This window comes from Giraffa tippelskirchi, chromosome 5, assembly GCF_054371585.1.
Source record: "Giraffa tippelskirchi isolate mGirTip1 chromosome 5, T2T-mGirTip1v1.2.pri, whole genome shotgun sequence".
Classification (NCBI taxonomy): domain Eukaryota; kingdom Metazoa; phylum Chordata; class Mammalia; order Artiodactyla; family Giraffidae; genus Giraffa; species Giraffa tippelskirchi.
In genome coordinates, this window is record NC_137279.1 from 135,369,214 (window position 1) to 135,395,134 (window position 25,921).

The 25,921-nt window shown below is 40.4% G+C and overlaps 1 protein-coding gene, 1 long non-coding RNA gene and 1 pseudogene across 15 annotated transcripts in view; 2 read left to right on the forward strand and 1 right to left on the reverse strand.

The window, feature by feature from the left end:
• The window catches only part of DDAH1 (dimethylarginine dimethylaminohydrolase 1), a 263,209-nt gene that overhangs the window by 49,061 nt on the left and 188,227 nt on the right, over window positions 1–25,921 (forward strand). For 4 of the 14 annotated variants that reach the window (XM_081490038.1, XM_081490037.1, XM_081490034.1 and 1 more), the window contains one exon: window positions 23,042–23,160. The exons of the other annotated variants lie outside the window; for them this stretch is intronic. The gene's annotated coding sequence lies outside the window, so the exon portion shown is untranslated. The remainder of the gene's footprint in view (window positions 1–23,041; window positions 23,161–25,921) is intronic. 14 annotated transcript variants of the gene reach the window in all.
• LOC145506129 (uncharacterized) lies at window positions 2,127–5,214 on the forward strand. The gene is made up of 2 exons (XR_014053563.1): window positions 2,127–2,239; window positions 4,981–5,214. It is a non-coding gene; the product is annotated as an uncharacterized LOC145506129 (long non-coding RNA).
• On the reverse strand, window positions 19,528–23,829 carry LOC145507846 (DDB1- and CUL4-associated factor 16-like; annotated as a pseudogene).

Sequence of the window (25,921 nt, forward strand, 5' to 3'; positions counted from 1 at the left end):
TATCAGAATAAAGCTGCATCCACACTCTACTCAAGTTACTGCTTTGATTGATTCACTAAGGTAATCAATTCCAGAAAGTAAGAAATCATACAAATCAACTGTTTAACGAAATGGACTAATCAACCCAGTGAAAAAGTGGCTCCAGCTCTGTGCCAGCCAATAATCTGTTATGTTCTCTCTTCATAGATGATGTTATATTCCTTTTCACACAGATTTTCTATAGCATTCATTTCAGGACACAGCACATCTTCTTCAGTGTGTGCCAGAGTCATTTGGTTCTGAATCGTTCTATTTCTCTGTAGGTGCCCATTCCCTGCCACTGATAACTTTCCCCCATCTGTTTAATTCATTTTCTGGCATATTAAGTACTGGGATTATTTCTTTAGTGACAAAGCCCTCAAACTATGCATCACTGATTTTCTATTTTTGAAGCCCTGGAATTTTCCTTGTTGGGACACTGAGTGCTTTATTTCTAATTAGGCTTTCCTTCTTACTCATATTTGGCTTTGCTTTATCAATAAATTACACAACCAATAATTAGGAACAGGATTCCAGCATGTGCTGCAAACATGATTCCCAGTGAAGGGCGGGAAAGAAGGGACTTTCAGGGGGAGATGGAATTTGGATTGCAACGCAGGCAAGATGACTCTAGGCTTGACAATGAAATGAGAAGTTGTTCATTTTTAAACAACAGCTGGACTCTGACTCAGGTAGAAACCATCCCCTTTTATTGGCTATTTTCTTTAAAATAACCTTTATATTATGTAACAGCTAAAGAAGTCATTGGATGTTCTGCTGTAGAGCCAGGACAGAGCAAAATGCTCCAGAAGTGAAGCATCTTCTAAGATTCTGTTCTAATATCTCTACCTCTATGAAATCTTTCCTGATCTCCCCACTGGGAACCATGTCTGCATCCTATCGACTCCCACAGCACTTTGAGATAATCCAGGTAAAGTAATTAGTCGAGAACCTGGTGTAAAGCAAGCCCTGATTTTTATTGTCCCTGCCTCTTGGTAGTATGTATCTCATTCTGCTGGAGGGCATCATCTTATCCTCAGCAGTTACTTATACTTTGCAGGTACTTCTAAGTATGTATTAATAGATTGTCGGCCCATCTCAGGTAATTTGGACCCTCAGGCTTGACATTCAGTAAACATTCCATAAGTTCAGGGCTAATGAATGTTCAATGAATTGATATAAACCAAAAAATCCACCACCAAAGTTCAGCCTTTGTGTTCACAGGGTTAACTATAGAATCCTGTTAGTGCCAAAGACATTAAACAACAACTTCATTCCTGAGCCCAGTTCCTATAAATGACCTGCCAGTTATTTAAATAATTGACCAACAAATTTTATCTACACATCTAATATGCAGAGTAAAATAATTATGGCTAATACTTATTGGGCATTTTCTTTGTGTCGGGCTTTGTTCTGATCACTTTACATGCACTCACTTATTCTCACTGCCATCTATCCTAAAGACAAGGCACTGAGGCACAATTATATGAAATCCTTTGCCCCAGGTCAGACTTGTACCAAATACTGCATTAAGCCAGAAATGAGCTGGAGTTGCAGACAAGTTATGGTTTGTTAGTTTATATTGCCCTGCTTTGTGCAAAATGCTAAACCAAGAGCAAATGCCGGAAGCAGTCCAGCCAAGATGCTGTTGCCCAGAGGCTTTATGTCTCTCTCAAATATACTTGAGCTCTCCACTTTCCTTTTTGTTGAAGGTGCCCCAGGTAGAGAGGGAGAGGAGGGCCACAAAAGCTGTTAGTTGGCTTGTGAGCACAGAAAATGTTTACTTGAAGACTCAGACTCTGTATCTTTGTGTCTGCTCTGCTCCATCAGTAAGCACTGCCCTGCCACACCTATTCCTACTTTCCTTCTCAGACTCTGATCTCTCCTTGCTCTTCTCTTAGCTTTGAATTTTCCACTTCCGTACCCTCCTTCAATTGTCTGGGCCTTACAGGTCAATCAAGATGTTAACTTAGATTTGACACCTCTTGCTGGAAGCCCTCCCTGACCATCCCAGACAGGTGTCAGATCCCTACAACTCCCCATGTATCCTCCTATCCTGGCTTATCATTCTACATTGTAATTCTTGGTTTAATCATCTCTGCTTCTAGACTGTGACCTCATCAAAGGTGGAGACCCTACCTTGTTCCCTGGTTTCTGGAGATCCCAGTGTCAATTCTGGCCACATAGATGCCTCATCAGTATTTGCTGAAAGAACAAATAGGTGACTAAACCAAAGTGTTTCCTTGTGTTTATTCCACTCTGAAAGCATTACATAAAGCAACTACAGGGACGCTATACATTCACACTCAGATGCCTGAGATTGTCTGGAAAGACACAGTTATGAATAACAGGTTAGAGACATCATTTCTTTGTCCCTATGTATCAGAGAGAAAATATCCTGCTGCTAGCCAACCCAAGACCATAGGCGTAAATAATCTTTGATGAGGAAAGAAAAGCAAGCCTGAAAAATTTGTGGCTGGAAAAAAATATTTCAAGTAGCATTTTATTTTTCCCGTCTGTGGGCTTGTTGTATAAATTATGTGTGAGACAAATATGTGATATAGAGATTCAGTGGTAATTACTTGTTCTCAAATGTTTGGTTAACCACGCCTCTTAATCCCACATATAGTAGCTTAGCACAGAATTAAATTTTACCCTTTAGGCAGGATTAGCATTTGCAGTTTTGTGTTTCTATAGTTTAAATGTTTTTATCCCAATATTTATACTTTTCCATTTAGAATAAATGTACTGAGTGTGTGTGTGTAGGAAATTTAAATAGCATGGGATTTTTATGATTCAACTCATCATCCTTATTGGTTTGTGGATCAATTTTTACAGATATTGATTTTTTAAATTACTTATCTCTAATTAGTTATAAGAACATAGGAAAAATTGCTAGCCCACTTTTGCTTCTAATGAATGTAATATCTTCTCTTTTCCAATAAGCAAAGTCTTTACTTTTATAAAGGAAAAACATTTCCTGCAACCTTTACTCTCAAAATGCAGAGACTTCAAGAAACAGTGTTGTTTGACATAATCAGGGAGACAATTTTTCCCTGCTGCCACATATAGCAGGAAAAGGGGAGGGGAGGAGGCATTGATCTAATTAACTGGGGACTCTGTAGACCCCATATCAGTGGTAGTACTAATTTATTCATTCAACATACATTAATGTTCACTGTGTCCCTAGAATGTTCTGAAAGCTGCTATTTTCTGACAGTATAAAAAGAACCAAGGCATGGTCTCTGTCATGCCTTTCTTTCAAGAAACTTACACTGAAATAGGAGACAGTTGTATAAACAGCTGCCATCAAACAAGACAAGTCTTAGGTGGGAGTCTATACAAGGTGCTGCATGGCTTTAAGAGAAGAACTTAAGTTGGCTGGGGAAGTCAGAGATGTGGATTCACAGGGGAGCAAGCACCTGAGCTGAGACATATTGGAGCAGGAGTTTACCAGGCGGCAGAGCTGGTGACTGAGTCACGGGGGAAGCTGCTGTAGACACAGGGCTGAAAAAAGTGGGTCCTTGGAATCTATTGGTCTTTATTATCAGTGACACATGGCCTGTCACAACTCTCAGAGACACAGTAGTGTGAGGCTGGCTCCCTGGGGAAGACTTTAAGCTTGGTGAGGAACTGTTAAGATTGGCCTAGAGAAAGACAGAGAGAGAGTGTTAGTTTACTCCGGCCGCCATTTGGTGGGGAGGCCACAGGAAGCTGCCTCAGTGTTGTCAGGCTGAGGAGCAGAGGCAGCAGGACCTGTTCTGCGAACCACAAGATCTGGACTGACTCAAGTGTGCAGTGTGTGGTTATGGCCACCTACATCAGCCATGTACAGCTTAGGTTGAACCTTTCACACAAATTAATTTGAAGGCAGAAAGATGAATTTAGCCCAACATTAGAATATTTTGATGGCATCATGTGTGTGTGGTCAGTCGCTTCTGTCGTGTCTAATTCTTCGTGACCCCATGAACCGTAGCTCACCAGGCTCTTCTCTCCATGGGATTTCCCAGGCAAGAATACTGGCATGGGTAGCCATTTCCTTCTTCAGGGGATTTTCCCAACCCAGGGGTGGAACCCACGTCTCTTGCACATCTCCTGCTCTGCAGGCAGATTCTTTACCACTGAGCCACCAGAGCAGCCCTTGATGGCATTAGGTGGGATATTTTCAAAATAGAGTTCCATTTTGGGAGAGAGGATATTTGTGTGTGTTAATCTGTTAAATAATGGTATTTAACCCTAGAGAAATGGCAACCCACTCCAGTACTCTTGCCTGGAAAATCCCATGGACAGAGGAGCCTCGTAGTCTACAGTCTATGGGCTCGCAAAGAGTCAGACATGACTGAGCGACTTCACTTCACTCCAAGTAACTCCAACACTTTCAACAGAGAACCCACTGAGGCTCCTTCATGGTTCTCCATTAGCATTTCCCTTTTTTCTTGAAAAGCAGTACATAAATACCTTCCTTATTCTTTATCTAAAGTAAAAATTGGAGATAGCAAAAATATAAAGAAGAAGGTGATTGTTATAGTTAATATAAATCTGTGATGTCAGGTCTATTCTTCCAGTAGCCTAAATTTTCTATTTAATTACATATTGACATTTTTCTGTGCTTATATCTATCTAAGTACTTAAGTCTGTTTCCATAGCTCTTCAGAATTTCAGAAAGGAAATCCTGCTTCAACCACCCTCATCTACTACTGTCTGCTGTGTTCTGTTGATAAGGTCTCTTTGTGCCATGACACAGTCCATTTTGCTATCTGGATTGTTCCCTCTTAGAAATCCATGAATTTCCTTTCCTCCTTCAGAATCTGGCTCAAAACTAAATCTCTCTGATCAGTTTAATCCCTACTCCAGTTGCTTCTTTGCTTCTTGACAGTGTTTATGAATTATTAAGCGTGCATATAAGTTTCTGTTTAAGCCTTCTTAAACATTTTAATGTACATATTTTGGGTCTCCATGCAGGACCAGCAAGGGGACTCTAGGAGCTAAGGGATCCATCAACTAACATCCAGCAAGGGAACAGAGATCTCAGTCTTATAACCGCACGGAACTGAAGAAGCAAGGAAAGAGATTCCTTCCTGGACTCTGAAAGAAGGACCCCAACATTGCCAATGCATTGATTTTGGTCCAGTGAGACCCATACCAGACCTACCAAACTATGAGATAATAAATTTGAGTTGTTTTATACCTCTAAAATTGTGGCAATCTGTTATCGTGGCAGCAATAGAAAACAAGTATAAGCAACCACAACAAGAAAGTTGTAGTGGAATGGGAACTCAAACTCAGGTGATCCAACTCCAAGATATCTGTACAGCTAAGTCACTCTTTGTTAGCCAGCTCATGTTGATGGGCATTTAGACTGCTTTCAGTGTATGGTATTTCAGACAATGGGACAGTAGCTTTCCTTATGTCTATATCTTTATATCCTTTAGTTAGAATTTTTACAGGAAAATTTCCTAGAAGTGAAATAATTGGGTCAGAGGAGAATCATATCGAGTATTTTTTTATAAATACTGCCAAACTGCCTTGCAAAATGTTCCCAGTGAAGCTCTTAGACTAGAACTGAAATCAGCAGGGAAAGAATTAAGAAAAAGTATGGATGGATATGGCTCATTGGTGACAGTTTCAGCAAAGCAAAGAACTGAAATGATCATGTAACTGCAAGTGCCTTTCTCCTTCATTTTAACTGGAGGACTTGCAGACATCTGTTCCAGGAGATTTCCTCCGGCTTTAACTTTTCTCTATGCATTGTGGACAGATTCATTTTGTGCTTTTACTTCTGAGTCTTGCTTTTTGGCCTTTGAGGCAATAGTGACTGACAAAAATAAATAGCCTTTTCAATAAGGATCTCTTGTGCTAACACATCCATTCTAAAATTCTCTATTACTTCAACTGAAGCTAGATTTTCCCATGTGCACAATAGGTACTTTAAAATACTAATAGCATTTCATTAATTTTGAATGATAGTCTTCCCAGCAGGCCCCTGGAACTCAACTTATGGAAGAAATCAGTGGTTAAAGAAAATTAGCATAGCAGCCAGCTCAAGTGCACAGGCTCTGTGACTAGCTGGCATTTTATTGGCGTCACCAAAGCAGGCTCTATAAGATTCAATGGTCAATTCCTCACATGACTCTACATCAAAACAACCTCTTCACATTAAGGAATCTCAGGCTCTGAAAGACAAGGAGTCTTTCTTGCTGAAAACAACTTTTACTTTCCTTGGGCATCTTAACTCCACTTTTTTGTCTGCAAAGTGGTCTCCTTCACTTCCAGCTTGCACTAATGCTTTTGTTGTGCTTGTAGATCTGATAGCATCCTCTTTTTTTCCCAGACTCTTTCTTTGTTCTAGAACTTTATCTCTACTGCTTTGGAGATTTGGCTTTCTCCTTATGCTGTGGTTTTCTTATTTAGAGTTATAAAACCTTTGACTCAATTGTTCTCCTTATTTTCTCTTTTTTGCTCAAGTGCTAAATCCTGGGACATTGTAATAAACATCTTCATGGCTGTGAAATGGAAAGATGTCTAACTAATGATGTTTGTTTACTTTTTAATTTATTTTTGCTTCATTTTACCTAGGAAAACAGGCTGGAAATTTTGATTAAATTTCAGGTATTATAATGAATAATAGCACCTCCTATTTATTGAATAGGCTTCCCTGATAGCTCAGATGATAAAGAATCTGCCTGCAATGAAGGAGATTGGGTTCAATCCAAATGTTCCATTGGAACATTTACCTGATACTATTCATTTTTTTAAAAAAATGCTTTAGCTTAAAGTCTTCAGGGCCTTTGTGAGGTAGGTGCTACTGTTGTCCCCATTCTACTGTTGAGGAAATTGAGGCTTTAAGAAGTTAGACAGTCTGATCCAGGCTGTGTAATAGTAAATGATAAAGCTGTGGTTGAAAAACAAGCTTGTTTAACCAGTCTGTACCCTTAACCACCATACAAGAATGTTCTTTGGCATTTCAAAATCTTGTAAGCAATACTTCCAAGAACATTTTTAACAGAAAAAAATTAAACACAGAGTTACTTCGTTGTGGTGAAGTAGAAAGAACACTGGGATAGGAGTCAAAGAGGGAGTCTCAGCTGTGTCCTTAACTAGCTGAGCAAGTCCCCAGGCGAATCGGTTCACCAGCCCCTCCCTTATCCTTTATTCCTCCATCTGTAAAACTGCCAATCTTCTAGCATTCTTTAAAAAAAAAAAAACTTGATTTCCTCTTCTTTAATTTTTCCTATACTAAGATAGTTGAAATCTGCCACTCCTATTTCATTTGTGACAGTTAAGGTTGGTATCAAATGAGTCAGTTGGCACAGGGCTACTTGTCCTGAAAAAGGAAGAAAAAAGCAATGATTAAATTCCACCACCCCCTCCCCTGGCAGAGAGCAAGCTAAGCATAATGACTCAAGTTCAAAGCCTAAAATCTTGGCGGAAACGGGGTGGATATATTCTTCTGTCTCTAATTTTCTCTGTGTATATTTATCTTTGACCATAGAAATCTGGATGAATGTATGGCTCATCATTTAATCATCATCTCAAATTTGCTCAAGCCATTATGTAGCAATAATGCTACCAAATTGTCTTTGTCCAGTCAGAAATGTGACTGTATTTGGAGATGGGTCCTTTAAAGAGGTAATTAAGTGGGTCCTAACCCAATATGACTGGTGTCCTTATAAGAAATTAGGACACAGAAACACAGATGGAAAGATGGCTATGTGAGGACACAGGGAGAAGATAACCATCAGCAAACCAAGAAGAGAGATCTCAAGAGAAAACAAGCCTGCTTGATCTTGGACTTCTAGACTCCAGGACTGTGAGAAAATAAATTTCTGTTGCTCAAGCCAACGAATCTTTGGTCCTTGGTTATGGCAGCCCTCGAAAATTAATACACCATGTTTTAAATCCAGGGTTGTTTTTAGTTTTTTGTTTTGTTTTTTTTATTACTTCTCAGAAGATCTTTACATCCAGTTTTAATTTTCTTTCCTCCTTTGAGCTAAATTTCTTGCCCTAATAAGTCATACTGCGGTGTCAAGCTTCATCCATGTACTGGAGTACAGGAATTTCATAGATGTTAACAATGTTTGAAGAACACCCAATGGTAGTGAATCTTGACTGGTGCTTTGAATATAGCTTATATTTCTATATCTATGTAAAAGCCTTGTTTTGTCACTGCCTCATCTGTGGGTGTAAGTTCTTAAATAATTTAATTTTATAGCTAATAAAATAAAACTCTGAGCCATACAAAATTTATGTCTCATCCCTTACCAATACACTATGAGTTTTTCTTGCTTCCTATCTTGATAACATGGCCACAGCAGTCCCTCTCATCCAGATTCATGTTTTCAAGCTAAAAACATAGGAACTCATTCTTGACCTTTTCCTTGTCTCATATATCCATCTCATTCCTCAGTTCTGTTCATTCTCCATTTAATACAATTATCTAATAGAAAAAGACTTGTAATATTAATCTATAATATTAAATTTGAATTACAAATATCAATATGGACTAATGACTTAAAAATATCAATATGGACTAATATATTAAACATATCTACCTGTCTATTCTGGCTTCATCCACTGAAAGAACATAAAAGCTATGATATCCCCTTCCCAATAAGCACATCCAGAATCCAGATTTTGGTTTCAATTCATCATTACCTACTAAAAGAATAGTGGTCTTTGGAGAAATAGCTGATTCTAGGTGTTGAGCAGGAAACCACAAGGTAAGGTTAGGATATCTTGTGTCAGAAACCAAAGAAGTGCTCAGTGATTTATAGGGGCATGTTAAAAGGACCCAGGAATTAGCTTGAAAGGGTTCCCACTAGAAAAATTTTGAACAATTTGAAGCATAATTGACTGTAAAACATTGAATACATAAAAGTCTATTAGTTCACAGTGATACTCAAAAAAGTGAAGGAAAGGAGGAAAAAATCATTTGGATCATTAGAGATGACTATTCAATTAATCCTTATTCTGAAATTGGTAATAAAAAGGAAAGAACTAAACATTTACCTTTCCTTTTTATGGGGAGTTGTATATCATACTATTAATAGTTGATGAGGGAAAATTCATATTTAGAAAAAAATGACAAAAATAGGAGTGAAACTATTTTAAAGTCACTATTTTGCAACCCCCAATGAAGTAACTGATTCAGGCGAGGATCACCAGTGATGAAAGATTATTGCGGAATGGGAGAGTCACACAGTGACAAAACATCCCCACACAGATTACTTATTAATTGTGAAGAGCAAAGGGAAGAGACCTGGTGGTAGTCCCCACTTTGACCAAGGGATTGATACAAAAGCATTAATAATATGGGATAATCTTACATTATGTTCCTGTTGATGTGATGCAGATGAAATTCACAGAGTTGTTAATGAACTGTTCTTGCCAAAGATGTTCAACCTGAATCTAATTAAGCCTTTAGATTTAGCTTCAAATATATAGGAGTTACAGAGAATCAAAGAACAATAAAATTATTAATCCAAGTAAACATACAGAGGAATCCCAAATGTGAAATATTTTGTAGAAGACTCATTTAGATTCTTTCAAAAGTCACTATCATCAGTGGAGAAAGAGTAGGCAAGAATTGATCTAGATTAAAACCGACTAAAGAGATATAACAACCAAATACAGTATACAAAACTTGGTTAACTCTTGACCTGATTTAAAAAAGCTAAAAAACCACTTTGAGAACAGCTGGAGAAAATTTGAATATGAGGTGTGTGTTAAAAGCTCTGTTGGTGGCTCAGATGGTAAAGAATCTGCCCTGCAATGCAGGAGACCCAGGTTCCATCCCTGGGTCAGGAAGATCCACTGGAGAAGAGACGGGCAACCCACTCCAATATTCTTGCCTGGAGAATTCCGTGGACAGAAGAGCCAGGTGGCCTATAGTCCATAGGGCCACAAAGAGTCAGACACAACTGAGCAACTAACACTTTCATTTTCTATACATTAAATATGACACATGATATTAAGAAACTAATATTAACTTTTTTTTAGATGTGATAATGAATGTGATGATATATTAATAGAAGAAAATTCTTATTTTTAGGAGATGTGTATTTGGATGATTGTGGACCAAGATCTCTCACTCAAGGGGGCAATATTACTCAGGATCAGTTGAATGAAGGCCCAGTGTTGCTAAATCTTTGTGTTTGACTGTAAGTCAAAAATAAAGGTTTATATACAAATTCTCATTTTAAAAACTGACCAGAAAGTTTCTCTAAAACACTGCAGGCTGAAAAAAACTGTGGGCTACAGCGCTCACTCTTTTGTACTGACTTCTGTGTCATTCTTTCTTCTCTCTTCTTGTTCTAGAACACTTTCTCCATCCTTTTCCCATTGAAATCCTTTGAGTCTTTCAAAACCTAACAAGCAAGACCATTCACATTTCCAAACTCCCGTAGGCAGAGCTAGCACTCCCTCTCTGCTGTGTCTGGCTGTTTATACAAACCTTCATCCAGGACTTGTAATGGAATGACATATTTGGTTGTCTGTCTCCTTCCACTTAGTTCTGAACCCTCAGGATTAAGAGCCATAGTTTATTCATTGTGGTCTCCCCTGTGCTGCTCACACTGTCTGGTATAAAGTCAACACTTGGTGGACATCTGTTGACTGAGTTGCAGCCTGTTAAAAGTAATGCTACAGAAAAATTTAGGACATGGCTTCTGTGGCATCCAGTTGGCAATGTACTTAAGAATGTCTATGAATAAGTAAAAGAAAATTTCCTATTATTATATTCCAAGCAAGGTTGTGTTTTGGGCTCATTTGTCTATTACAAGAAGTCAGGTAAACAAGTTTAGTTTTAAAAAGAAAAAAATTATCTCAATAGAATTATTTCTGACCTTTTAATGCAAGAGAATGATTAATAGAGAATTGTTTCAAGGAAGGATTTTCCAGGACAATCTTGGCCAAGATCAGGCCAAGGATTTAGGCTGCTTCATAACCTACAAATGCTCTAAACCTACTTGAACCTATATAAATAAGAAGTGAATGGTGGAGTGTGTGCTCAATCAAGTCCCCTTCCTCCTTTTAGGACATCAATACCTATAAGTGCTCTACACACCCAATTCTCTCCTTCTTGTCATTTTCATGCATTTCTTTTCTGCAATGCTTCCTTCCTTCCTTTCTTTCTTCATTCCTTTCAAAATTCAGCTTAAAACTAAATTCTTCCTAGGAGTCTCTGATAAATGCCACACACCTTGATTATTCCTCTGTACTGTCTTCTCCATTAATCTGTGCTTTTTTTTTTTTTTGCTAGGCATGATCTATTCCTCTGTAGGCTATATAATTAGAATGATTGTGTTATTAAGAATAAGATAGTAAGAATCATTTGGAGGGATCTTGCAGCTTGCTGGATCTTAGTTCCCTGACCAGGGATTGAAAGCCCAGAATCCTAACCATGAGGCCATCAGGAAACTCCTACAAACTTATTCCTACCATCAGGCAACTGGGAAACACTGGTCTTATCCTTATACCTGCTAAGTTGCTTTGGTTGTATCCAACTCTTTGTGACCCCATGGACTGTAGCCCGCCAGGCTCCTCTGTCCATGGGATTCTCCAGGCAAGAATACTGGAGTGGGTTGCCATGCCCTCTACCAGGGAATCTCTCCAACCCAGGGGTTGAGCCATGTCTCTTATGTCTCCTGCATTGGCAGGAGGGTTCTTTACCACTGGTGCCACCTGGGAAGCTTGGATTTGGGATTAGACTGATTAGAATTGAGGCTGGGCTCTAGAGGTTGTTAGCTGTGTGAAACATTAGACAAGTTACTGTGTTCACAGATGTGGTTTTTTAAATCTAGGTAAACACTATCATAGGGTTGTTCTGGGGGATTAAATGGTTCATTGGAGCATTAATACAGTCTAAGTTTGCCGTAAATGTTGAAAATTATGTTTACATTTGCTTGTCACTTTCTTGATCGTGTTACTGTGATTCAAGGTCTGGGTGGTGGGTTTCTTTGGATTTTCTGTAACACTGGTGATTCAGGGTAGAGTGACCCATAAAATTTTACCCTAGCTATTGTTGAGAACCTGTTAACCTCTGGAAAATTTTTCTTGCCTCAACGAGATATCCCCCCCCCTTTTTTTGTCCTCTTTAATTTTATCTGTCACCTCCATTAAATTATAAAAAGATCTTTGAAGTCAGTGACCCAGTCTTACACTTTGTTTCACATAGATCCAGTACCTTGTGTAGTGGGCTATCAGCAGAGGGCATTATCTAATAGAACACACATTTATTTCATACAGCTATAGAACCATCATTTCTTGTTTAGGTTACAACAGCTCCTAATGAATCTTAGAGTCTTACACTCTTGCTCGCTTATAACCCAGTCTCTACACAGCAGCCAGTGTGATCTTTTAAAAATATAATAACAGATTGTCATTCTCTTTTGAAATCCCCCAATTCTCCCTACGGTATTTAAAATAAAATAAAAACTTCTTACCATAATTTTGTAAGCCCTACCTGATCTGGGCTGGGTCTGTCTGACCTCATCTCCTGTCATTCACTTCCTGGATCATTACATTCCCGTAACTTTGCTGTTTCTCCTGCCTGGGTTTTTTTCCCCCTAGATCTTCCCATCATTAAGCCCAGATGTCATCTTCTCAGAGAACTTCCTTCCCCTCCCTGTTCAAAGTTTTCCTCCCATCAGTTTCTATTCCATTAGCCTGCTTCATTTTCCTCTGATCCTTTTCCCACTGTCTGATATTGTACTTACCAGTCACTGATGTTAGCTTGCTTATTTATTGGAAACTCCATGAGAGCAGGCATCTTGCCCATCTTGTATCCCAGCACTGGGGATAGAATATGACACACTGCATGTGCTGCGTATATATTTGTCAACCTGATAAATGAGCTTTACAGATAGAGTAAAGAACATCTATAGAATCTAGTAGATTTCAACACTTTTCTAAAGTGGAAGACTTTTAAAAAGTCTTCCCTGGTGGCTCAGACAGTAAAGAATCTGCCTTCAATGCAGGAGACCTGAGTTCGATCCCTGGGTTGGGAAGATCCCCTGGAGAAGGAAATGGCAACACACTCCAGTATTCTTGCCTGGAGAATCTCATGGACGGAGGAGCCTGGCGGGTTACAGTCCACAGGGTTGCAAAGAGTCAGACATGCCTGAGCGACTTTACTTTCACATCAAAGAAAATATTTTGTTTTAAATAATTAATTTGTATGTTTGTCCAGTTCTTTTCACTCATTTCTTGACGATTAATAAGATTCTGTACACCTAGAAAGTTAGCAAATACTTGGCAATTTAAAGAATCCTTGTCCAACAAAAACTACCACCAGGGGGAAATCCATCTTCTGACCAGTAGCTGTGGACAGGGAAAATCTGGCTGGAGGAGAAGGAGAGCGGACCCCAGGGAACAAGGGCAGTTGAGAGACACTGAGCACAGCTCCTCTGAAGTTTCCCTTCTGCTCTAGTGAGAGAGCGGTAGGAAGCAGAAGAGGCAGGGTGGTCACTGAAGCACTCAGAGGAGAGGCAGGGAGAGCGGGCTCATTAATGCCTGCCAGGGCTACAGTGGGAAGCAGCCTGGCCTGGAGCAGCCCTGGGCCAGTGGCTGCAGCACTGCAGAAGGAATGGCAGCGAAGGTGGTAACACAGGAACAATATCTCAGGGAGGTGGGGACCTGGGATGCAGCCTTCCATGAGGGGCAGGCTGTGAGGGGCTTGGGAAGGAGGCAAGGACTGAGAGATTACGCTTTTATAATCTTACTTTTTTAAACTTTTTAAAAACCAGTGTTATAAAATATCTATATAGGAACAGTTACTGATACATTCAGTTACACTAACATTATATGGTTTCAATTCAGTAATTTTCCATTAACAAATATTTTTTTCTACCTACTCCAATGCCCTTTTTTCCTTAAGATGAGACAAAGAGGGCTTGACAGAAAGTACTCATTAGGTTGTAAACATTCTTCTTTCTCCTTAAAGTTGCTATGCATTTATAGAATTTATTGATTCCTTTAATACTTCAAATTTTTATGCCACTTTATATACAGCACCTGATTATGGAGACTAGGAAAAACAAAGCAAAAATAAGGAAGGATATATGATATCTTTAACAATCTATTTTCTGATTCCCTGTGGGTACCCAGTCAACCAGGATCTCACACAGGTTTCACTCTTTACTGTAGGTGTGTGAAAAGACTTACTGGTCTCGTGCATTTTATGTATTTGTTGTTGATTCCTGGGTTTAGACTCCTCTAAATAAACACAGCAAGACTCATTTACAAGGACATATATGCTTCTGTTCAACCAGAAGAAAACCCAAAGCTAGATGCAGAAAAACAATGATGTTAAAAAAACTCTAACTTCATGTTGTATTAGGCCGAGATTTTCTGAAGTAAAGTTCTTTAAAGTTAGAAGCGTTCCTGAAAAGTTTGCAGTGGATGTGGAAAGCGCATTAAGTACTGCTGCAGGAAACATTATACAGATGAAATGCTTTAATCTAGTAGCATAAATGCTTTCTTAATTCTTTCCCAGTGGTCTTTTGGAATGTGTTTTATTTGCTCTTGACTAAAGTCTGGATGTCAAGATGCAGGAAATATATTCCTTACAGAGCAAGTGTCTGTTTAATCCCCAAGTATGATCTTATAAGCCAGTTTTGCTAGAGATGGCCTGGTGGGAGCCTATAAAATGTTTATACTGTAACTGCAGGTCCCATAATAGGTCTAGAGTAGTTAGGGTACTACTACACTACTTCCTCCCCCCAAAACAGGAACTCCTAAAGGGGCTTCCCTAGTGGCTCAGTTGGTAAAGAATCTGCCTGCAATTCAGGAGAACTAGGTTTGACCCCTGAGTCAGGAAGATCCCCTGCAGAAGAAAATGGCAACCCACTCCAGTAGTTTGCATGGAGAATTTCATGGACAGAGGAGCCAGGCAAGCTACAGTCCATGGGATCACAGAGTTGGACAAGACTGTGTGACTTTCACTTTCACTTTCAAAGGGTGCCATGTGTAGGCCAGTAAGAAACCCCAGTAAGACGGTAGGCGCTGGAGCGGTTGTGAGGAGATACCCCATGCCCAAGGGCAAAGGAGAAGCCCCAGCAAGGTGGTAGGAGGGGTGAATTTGTATTTAGGGAAACCCTAAATGGGAAACCCCATTTCCGCCAGAGATGCTCAGAGGCTCAAACAAACCTCGTGCGCACCAGAACCCAGGGACCCCACAGAGACCGAGACAGAACTGTATTTGAGCGTCTCCTGTGGAGGTACAGGTCAGCAGTGGCCTGCCACAGGGACTGAGGCTCTGGGTGCCACAGACTTGGGTATGGCATAAGCCCTCTTGGAGGAGGTCGCCATTAACCCCACTATAGAGCTATCAGACCTGACAAAGGACTGGGAAAAAGACTCTTGGAGGGCACAAACAGAACCTTGTATGCATCAGGACCCAGGAGAAAGGAGCAGTGACCCCACAAGAGACTGACCCAGACTCACCTGTGAGTCTCCAGGAGTCTCTAGTGGAGGCATGGGTCAGTGGTGGCCTGCTGCAGGGCTGGGGACACTGAGTGTAGCAGTACATGCATGGGATCTTTTGAAGGAGGTCACCATTATCTTCATTACCTCCACCATAGTTTGGCCCCAGGTAAATAACAGAGCGGGAACACAGATCCATCCATCAACAGAAAATTGAATTAAATTTACTGAGCATGGCCCCGCCCATCAGAACAAGACCCAGTTTCCCCTCAGTCAGGCTCTCGCACAGGAAGCTTCCATAAGGCTCTTATCTTTCTCCATTAGAGAGCAGACAGACTGAAAACCACAATCCCAGAAAACTAACCAATCTAATCACATGGACCACAGCCTTGTCTAACTCAGGGAAACTGTGAACCATGCCATGTAGGGCCACCCAAGACAGACAGGTCATGGTGGAGAGTTCTGACAAAATGTGGTCCGCTGGAGAAGGGAATGGCAAACCACTTCAGTATTCTTGCCTTGAGAACCCCATGAACAGTATGAAAAGGTAAAAAAGTATGACACTGAAAGATGAACTCCCCAGGTCAGTAGGTGCCCAATATGCTACTGGAGAAGAGTGGAGAGATAACTCCAGAAAGAATGAAGAGACAAGCCAAAGCAAAAACAACACCCAGTTGTGGATGTGACTGGTGATGGAAGTAAAGTCTGATGCTGTAAAGAGCAATATTGCATAGGAACCTGGAATGTTAGGTTCATGAATCAAGGCAAATTGGAAGTGGTCAAACAGGAGATGGCAAGAGTGAACATCGACATTTTAGCAATCAGCGAACTAAAATGGGCTGAAATGGGTGAATTTAACACAGATGATGATTATATCTACTACTGTGGGCAAGAATCCCTTAGAAGAAATGGAGTAGCCATCATAGTCAACAAAAGAGTCTGAAGTGCAGTACTTGGAGGCAATCTCAAAAACGACAGAATGATCTCTGTTTGTTTCCAAGGCAAACCATTCAATATCACAGTAATCCAAGTCTATGCCCCGAACAGTAATGCTGAAGAAGCTGAAGTTGAACAGTTCTATGAAGACCTACAAGACCTTATAGAATTAATATGCAAAAAAGATGTCCTTTTCATTATAGGGGACTGGAATGCAAAAGTACGAAGCCATGAAACACCTGGAGTAACAGGCAAATTTGGCTTTAGAGTACAGAATGAAGCAGGGCAAAGGCTAACAGAGTTTTTCCAAGAGAACCCACTGGTTATAGCAAATACCCTCTTCCAACAACACAAGAGAAGACTCTACACATAGACATCACCAGATGGTCAACACCGAAATCAGATTGATTATATTCTTTGCAGCCACAGGTGGAGAAGCTCTATACAGTCAGCAAAAACAAGACTGGGAGCTGACTGTGGCTCAGATCATGAACTCCTTATTGCCAAATTCAGACTTAAATTGAAGAAAGTAGGGAACACCACTAGTCCATTCAGGTGTGACCTAGATCAAATCCCTTATGATTATACAGTGGAAGTGAGAAATAGATTTAAGGGACTAGATCTGATAGACAGAGTGCCTGATGAACTATGGATGGAGGTTCGTGACACTGTATAGGAGACAGGGATCAAGACCATCCCCATGGAAAAGAAATGCAAAAAAAAGCAAAATGGCTGTCTGACAAGGCCTTACAAATAGCTGTGAAAAGAAGAAAAGCAACAGGCAAAGGAGAAAAGGAAAGATATACCCATCTGAATGCAGAGTTCCAAAGAATAGCAAGGAAAGATAAGAAAGCCTTCCTCAGTGATCGATGCAAAGAGATAGAAGAAAACAAGAATGGGAAAGACTAGAGATCTCTTCAAGAAAATTAGAGATACCAAGGGAACATTTCATGCAAAATTGGGCACAATAAAGGACAGAAATGGAAGGGACCTGACAGAAGCAGAAAATATTAAGAAGAGGTGGCAAGAATACACAGAACTATACAAAAAAGATCTTCATACCCAGATAATCACGATGGTGTGATCACTCACCTAGAGCCAGATATCGTGGAATGTGAAGTCAAGTGGGCCTTAGGAAGCATCACTATGCATAAAGCTAGTGGAGGTGATGGAATTCCAGTTGAGCTATTTCAAATCCTAAAAGATGATGCTGAGAAAGTGCTGCACTCAATATGCCAGCAAATTTGCAAAACTCAGCAGTGGTCACAGGACTGGAAAAGGTCAGTTTTCATTCCAATCTCAAAGAAAGGCAATGCCAAAGAATGCTCAAACTACCGCACAATTGCACTCATCTCACATGCTGGTAAAGTAATGCTCAAAATTCTCCAAGTCAGACTTCAACAATATGTGAACCATGAACTTCCAGATATTCAAGCTAGTTTAGAAAAGGCAGAGGAACCAGAGATCAAATTGCCAACCTCTGTTGGATCATCGAAAAAGTAAGAGTTCCAGAAAAACATCTATTTCCGCTTCATTGACTATGCCAAAGCTTTTGACTATGGAGCAACAAACTGTGGAAAATTCTTCAAGAGATGGGAATACCAGACCACCTGACCTGCCTCCTGAGAAATCTGTATACAGGTCAAGAAGCAACAGTTAGAACTGGACATGGAACAACAGACTGGTTCCAAACAGGAAAAGGAGTACGTCAAGGCTGTATATTGTCACCCTGCTTATTTAACTTATAGGCAGAATACATCATGAGAAATGCAGGGCTGGATGAAGCACAAGCTGGAATCAAGATTACCAGGAGAAATATCAATAACCTCGGATATGCAAATGACACCGCCCTTGTGGCAGAAAGTGAAGAAGAACTAAAGAGCTTCATGATGAAAGTGAAAGAGGAGAGTGAAAAAGTTGGCTTAAAGCTCAACATTCAGAAAACAAAGATCATGGCATCCGGTCCCATCACTTCATGGCAAATAGATGAGGAAACGGTGGAAACCGTTGCAGACTTTTTTTGGGAGGGTTCCAAAATCACTGCAGATGGTGACTGCAGCCATGAAATTAAAAAGCACTTACTCTTTGGAAGGAAAGTTATGACCAACTAGACAGCATATTAAAAGCAGAGACATTACTTTGCCAACAAAGGTCTGTCTAGTCAAGGCTATGGTTTTTCCAGTGGTCATGTGTGGATGTGAGAGTTGGACTATAAAGAAAGATGAGCACCAAAGAATTGATGCTTTTGAACTGTGGTGTTGGAGAAGACTCTTGAGAGTCTTTGGACTGCAAGGAGATCCAACCAGTCCATCCTAAAAGAAATCAGTTCTCAATATTCATTGGAAGGACTGATGTTGAAGCTGAAACTCCAATACTTTGGCCACCTGATGCGAAGAACTGACTCATTGGAAAAGACCCTGATGCTGGGAAAGATTGAAGGTGGGAGGAGAAGCGGACAACAGAGGATGAGATGGTGGGATGGCATCACTGACTCATTGGACTTCAGTTTGGGTAAACTCTGGGAGTTAGTGATGGACAGGGATGCCTGGCGTGTTGCAGTCCATGGGGTCGCAAAGAGTCGGACACGACTGAGTGCCTGAACTGAACTGAACTGATATGTAGGCCTAGCAATATAAAAACTAAGAGGCAAATCCATATTCTCACCATTTTCTTTTGTCTAATTATTCAACTTAATTCAACCACCTTTCTGGAAATGAATATCAGAGAAAGATATACTCATAAAGGTGTTGTTGGGAGTAGCTAACTTACCACTTTCCACAATGTAATGGCTCCTTTCTCCATCCCATTAATAACTAGGTTTATAGTTAAATCCATTATACAGGCAGAGTAAATTGTGGGGAGAACTGAGCATAGAGAATAAACGTATCTTTTGTAATAAGGCCTCTTTTGAGTAATTCTCTATTGAATTTCTCATTCTATCCACAGGGTCTCTCAAAGGGAATACTCACAAGGTGCATCTTCTGTAGTTGAGTTACAGGACTCTTGGGCATATATTCAGTACTTCATCGTACTTGGACTTCTGAGGACTGGGCATAGTTTGGTTGAGAAGACATAGTCAACTGTGGACTGTGTAACTGTATTCTTTTCTCAACTGGCAACCTGAGAGATATGGGAAGGAATGGTGGACCTTTATAGTGATGCACTTAGGAATTTGTTAACTGCATTTTGAAAGTCAGCTTAAGAGTAAGCAGTGTTGATGGGCTTAGCATGGACTATCTCCTTAACTGTTACAGTTATCCAGCTATACCACAACCAGAAAGACACCAGTTAGAAATTTGCTTAAGGAATTCAGGTATGGGAGTGGCTCTACTCAGTTTTTGTTCAGGTTAACTGCTTGGTGGCAAGTCACAGTGCTCTATTTAGAGCAGAAAGCTGGCTGGGATTCATAAGGGGCTTTCGAAAGGTGGGACTCCACAAGAAGCTAGAGGAGGCCATTCAGAAATTGGTTCCAGTTTGGGTACATAGTGGAATCAATGGAAGAGTCTTAGACATATCTTTCCAAGTATATGGACTGGTGTGCTAGCACCCAAGAGTTTGGCATGGTGTAACCAGGAATTTGGAGAAGGCAATGGCACCCCACTCCAGTACTCTTGCCTGGAAAATCCCATGGACGGAGGAGCCTGGTAGGCTACAGTCCATGGGGTCGCTAAGAGTCGGACACGACTGAGCGACTTCACTTTCACTTTTCCTTTTCATGCACTGGAGAAGGAAATGGCAACCCACTCCAGTGTTCTTGCCTGGAGAACCCCAGGGACGGCGGAGCCTGGTGGGCTGCCGTCTGTGGGGTCGCACAGAGTTGGACACGACTGAAGCGACTTGGCAGCAGCAACCAGGAATTTAGGATATAAAGGTTTCTAAGTTGTAGAATATTTTTAAATGGTATTTACCCTGCCAGACAAGACTATCAAGAGATGTTAGGTTGGGTACCATAGGGTCCCCTTCTTCAAAGGAATCCCACTCATTGTCAGAACTCTCACTAAGGTAATTAGCATTTTCTTCTTCCTCACTTTTTGATTCTGATAAGGAGTCAGAAGAGGGATTTCTAGGAACTGTTAGAAGAGACCAACAGGATAGGGGAAAAAGGTACTAGAAAAAGGTGGCAATCCAAGCCAGTAAAACCCTAACACTGGCAAATAGAAGCAAAAGAGGAGAAATCCTTTTAATAGGTTCATTTGGCTGTTTCGCAGTCTGTTTCACACACAGAGTGTGCCCCTGACTCAAGATAATGTTCTTCACTTACGAAGAAGACAGCTCAGTTCCTCAGGACCAGTTCAGTGTGTAAAACTAGTCACTGACCAGTGGCACAGGTCAGAGTCTCTCCTTCAAGTCCTGGCTACCCAAGAAAAGAAGGGGCCCCACCTAGGCAAGCTGATTTTCTCAGCATGCTCTCAATTGGTCGTGATATTATGAAGAGACACTTTGTGTGCTCTGTTTTTGACAGGAATAGTATATCTATTTGGTAATGAAAAGAAACAGCCTTCTTTGTCTGCTGGTGCAGCAACTTTTGTGCAGTGGGGTGGTGGGATGGGTTGTGAAGGATCTGTCTGGTGTACACAGATCTGACATTTTCCATAGGTGGTCAAATGTCCTTGGAAACTAGTGACTTAGTTGTTGGACTGTCTGGAAAGGCAGCCTTAACCCATGGATGATCCTCACCTCATCCCTGGCCACAAAACCCTACTAGGCCTAATGCTACCAGCTCTGTTTCCTGTAGTCTTAATTTTTTTTTAATGTAAAACTGAGATTGCCTTAAGTTTGCAACTGACATATTTAGATTAAAATTGCATTCAACAACATACATATTAATATACAAACTTCCAAATCATCTAAATGTTTGCAGTCACCATGTAGCTCCATTAAAATATATGTTTACATTATACTTTAAATCTGTATTTCCTTGGGACATACTCATAGTTTATGAGAAGAGAAAGCTTGCCTAAGTCTTCTTCTATAATGGAAATGGAAACATTGCTAACATCTGAATCGTGCTTAGTGTAAAAAAGAAAATTGGGACCATCTGAACACTCAGTATCCTTTCATGGCATAGAATGGTAGAGTATTGGTGTAAAAAGAACCACTTTTTAAAAAATATTCAAAGTGTTACTAAGCACCAAAGTCCTTTGTCTTTGGAAATACTGTGGCTTTGCAGGTCACTGGCTGTGTGTCATATACCAATAGAGGGCACGATTCATCAGCTGTGGACATTCTTTGCATTCTTAGTGTTGTTCATTGCTGTTTCTTTACCTCATGGACTGGCTGACACCTTTCACTAAAATAAGCCCTTGAGTTTATGATTATTGTGCATCAGGTTATTGGGTTGGTGGCAAGCCTTCCAGCTGTCCACCGGCCTGAACTCATGAGAAAGCGGTCACAGTTGTCAGTGTCACAGTGCTGTTGTCTTAAGTTAAATCCAAAAAACTGGTGATATCCAAAAAACTTCTGGTATAAGAATTATTTTTTTCTGTTTTGAATTAATGAAGCAGAAATACAAGCTGTGAGCAATGTCTATAAATAGCCTTGGTTCTTCTACGAGGAATATCTTCAATGTTAGCACCTGCAAGAAGATAGCGTGTGTCATATTAGTTTTATAATATTAGTGTTAGTACAGAATGATGGCAGAAAGACAAATCCGGTTGTATTCCCATCCCTATGAAGGCTTGAAGTATTAGGTTAAATCACATGAAATTACTATTTGTGTAGAAAATTTTTCATGGCTCTAGGAGACAAGAGGGGCTTCCCTGGTGGCTCTGATAGTAAAGAATCTGCCAGCAATGCAGGAGACCCAGGTTCCATCCCTGGGTTGGGAAGATCCCCTGGAGAAGGGAATGGCAACCCACTCCAGTATTATTGCCTGGAGAATCCCATGGACAGAGGCTATAGTCCATGGGGTTGCAGAGTTGGACACAACCGAGTGACTAACACTTTCAGGAGACAAGATACATTTTACTTGTTCTTGTACATCATTGTGAGTTTGTCACACACATTTTAAATTAATGCATATAATTTAAAAGTTAGAACATGAAAGGCAAGATTTGTTTGTTCTCATTCCTGCTGTTTTTACTCTGTCATTGCTCCCTTGCTCTTAAGGAAATGGAGACTCTGCCTAAAAAAATATCCTGATGTTTGACTTTTTGTAGCCCCTTGCTGCTGCTGCTGCTGCTAAGTCGCTTTAGTCATGTCCGACTCTGTGCGACCCCATAGACGGCAGCCCACCAGGCTCCACCGTCCCTGGGATTCTCCAGGCAAGAGTACTGGAGTGGGTTGCCATTTCCTTCTCCAGTGCAAGAAAGGAAAAAGTTAAAGTGAAGTCGATCAGTCATGTCCGACTTTTAGCGACCCCATGGACCGTAGCCCACCAGGCTCCTCCATCCATGGGATTTTCCAGGCAAGAGTACTGGAGAGGGGTGCCATTGCCTTCTCCGGTAGCCCCTTGAGAGGTAAACAAATAAAAGCACAAATATTACATACTCAGGTGTGGGTTAAAGTTGTCTTTAGATTTTTCTAACAGTAATTTAAACTCATAGCTATCTCTTTATGATTTTTATCAATTTTTTAACAGAGAAGACATTGTCATCACGAGGATGTATTAGAAGTAGTCAAATGCCTTACTCCTCCTCATTCTTCTATATTTCTCCATTTGCAGTTCCAGCTGTACAGAAAAGGAGCTCTGGCAACTTCTGCTGAGACTTTTCAGTAGGAAAAGCTTCCAAAAAAAAAAAGCAACAGCTATTTTGAAGGCCAACTTGCTAAAATTATATTCAGGTAAATTAAATTTTAGATGTCATCCTCTACAGTTAAAAGTAAGCACATTTGACTTAATCATTTTAATCAAAAATGTATTTGTATTCAAGTGTTCGTATATATGAGTCCTCTTGGCTGGATTTAAATTATGTTGACAGAAAACATGCATTTTCTCACATTTTCAAATACCAAGAAAGTTTTAGAACCCAGCCTATAGCTTGGTTGTTTTGGAAGAAAAAATGTGATTCGGCCAAGGCTGATCTTGTTTTCCTTTATTCTTGAAGCCAGAAGCAATTACTTTTCATTTAGGATTAAGCAGCTGTAACATTGCCATTCGTGGCTGAGGCTCCTGGTTTCAGCATGTCTGCTTGGTTCCCAGCCAGTCCTGGGTGTTCAGGTAGCAGCTGGGGATGGGAGTGCCTCTCTAGCCCACATTCCTTGGCTATGAATTTTGCAGCCCTGTTTATCTGATGAGGATCTCCCCACAGTGAGTTGCCCACGACATTGTCACACAGACTTTAATGAATGATATGGAAAGATACTGATTCTTTTTCCTCCTGGAATGCCAACCAATCCTGAATCTTCCAGTCCCTTTATGCTGGCTGATGACCACAAAGGCCTGGTACTAAGATGAGATCCAATGAGATCTGTCCTACCTAAACCAAATTCTAACGGGATGCCTATATACATCTTCTCTGTGAGACTATCATCCAAACCTGTTCAGTGAACTTTTTCAACAATTACATTTGCCCAAACACTGACTCTCACTACTCTGTACTCATTGTTTATTGATATTTATACTTTTAATCTATAAATGCTGTCACTGATTTCAGTACCCAAAGACTCTCTTCCTTCTCTTGAAACTCGTGAATTTACTTGGGATGACTTTAGAGCCTGGCTCTTTCACTATTTCCTGTGTCTTTCTTTTGCCTTCCCAAACCAGACTGTGAATTCCTTGAGAGAGGGGCTCCCCAAAACTGGCAACACCTTATACAGACAGATAGACAGGAGAAAAAATATTTGGACAGAAAGACCTTTGTTGTTCTTAGTAATCCAGAAAATTTGTCTTAACTTGTTCAAAACACTCTAGACATATGCTGTAATATATGGCTCCTCTCCTTTCCCCTGCCTGCCCTCTGCTGGAATGGCTCACCAGCAATAAAATGACCAGAGGAGGATGTCGTTTGGGGAATGTGGGAAAATACAGGGCTTGTTTGGCTGAAAGGCTGCCTGAATAACTGTGAGTTGCGTCCACAACCTGGATCTTTGGGACTCTGCATTATGTGCCTTGGGATAACTAGCAGACTCATTACAAGACCCCTTATGAGTTCAACCATGCGCAGGGATTCTCCCTGCTAGCATGAGATGGACCAAGTAATCTTGGGTGTCCTCCTCCTCTGTTGTATTCATTTCATCTCCAGAACCACCCAATAGATGGCAGGTAGCTAAGCCAGGTGGTGCCCCCCCGCCAAACACAAATACCCTTTCCTGTTCACAAGCCCCTCAAAGCCTTCACCACCTTCACATATAACAGGGATTGACAGGGAGCTGGCAAGGCTGCCAGTTGGGTAATGCGATTCAGGAGGTAAGTTTGAAACTCCAGCAGGGTTTTCTGTTTTGAAGGGCAGAAGGATATGGCAGCTGCTGAGGCGGCCCATTTGCCCTTGGAGAGGAGGTGCAAGAGTGTCTGATCCCTGGACCACCTCTCTCTCTTGCTGGCCCAGGCCGTGTCTGGGCAGTCCCCTTCTTCCTCCCGCTGTTACTCAGGAGGCTAGATGTTATGAAAAAGAGGAGGAAAAACATGTTTTTCTGCTTTTTTATTATTAAAAGAGGGCACTTTCTGGGAAGGCAGAATCCATTAGCTGAATCCATTTCAGTTTCAATGGTTAATTAATTTAGGCAACTTTAATGAACTTTTATTATGTAGCCTTTAAGAGCTCTTCTGGTAAATGTCCATCCCATAAATATTAGTACTACTTTATATGTATGGTATCCTTTTTGGAAGGGTGAATCTGAATTATTATCCAGGTACTAATTTGCACACAACGCTGTCCAGGCAATCCAAAAAATGCTTCCTCATAGTTTGAACATTGTTCAGTACATTTTGAAGTGGGAAAAAACTGTTCAGATTTGACCCTACATTTTAAGTTGTAGAGAAATCAGCCTGGTTGCCTCCCAAAACATAATTTTGAAAACCAGTTTTGCCATACTATGAACTGAATAATTGATTTCCCCATTTCATTCTGTAAATTAAACACTAGGCTTTGAATTACTAGAAGAAATAGCACAGTTAGCCAATAAACCTTTCTTATATAATGACAGCATTTTAATTTATTATATACATTAGCATTTATTCATGACTAAGATTTCATCAATCAATTTTCTATATAAAAAAGATGTCTCTGGAAACAACAGTGGAGAAGTGCTGAGTGCCAAAAGCAATGTTGTGAAAGGCAGCAGGGCCAGAGTTCTGGGTTTAACTAAATTATAGTCAATAACTATGCGGCTCCAAGTATAAGCCCAAATTTTTTAAAGTATCCACCTTATGAACTGACTCTCTTGGAATGTCAGAATATTAAAAAGAAGCTATTTACTTTTCACTGTTTAAGAGGTGGGCTCTATTTGTTCAGAATTACAGCAACCTCTGTTATTATTTTAAAATATTTATTTTGCCACTTTGACAGGCTTCTTCTGCACTGCTCTTGGGTTTTAATTTTGTTTGCAGTGGTACATTTCAATAGTTGGCTTCAGATTAAATGAATGTTAGTACTTTGTGATGATT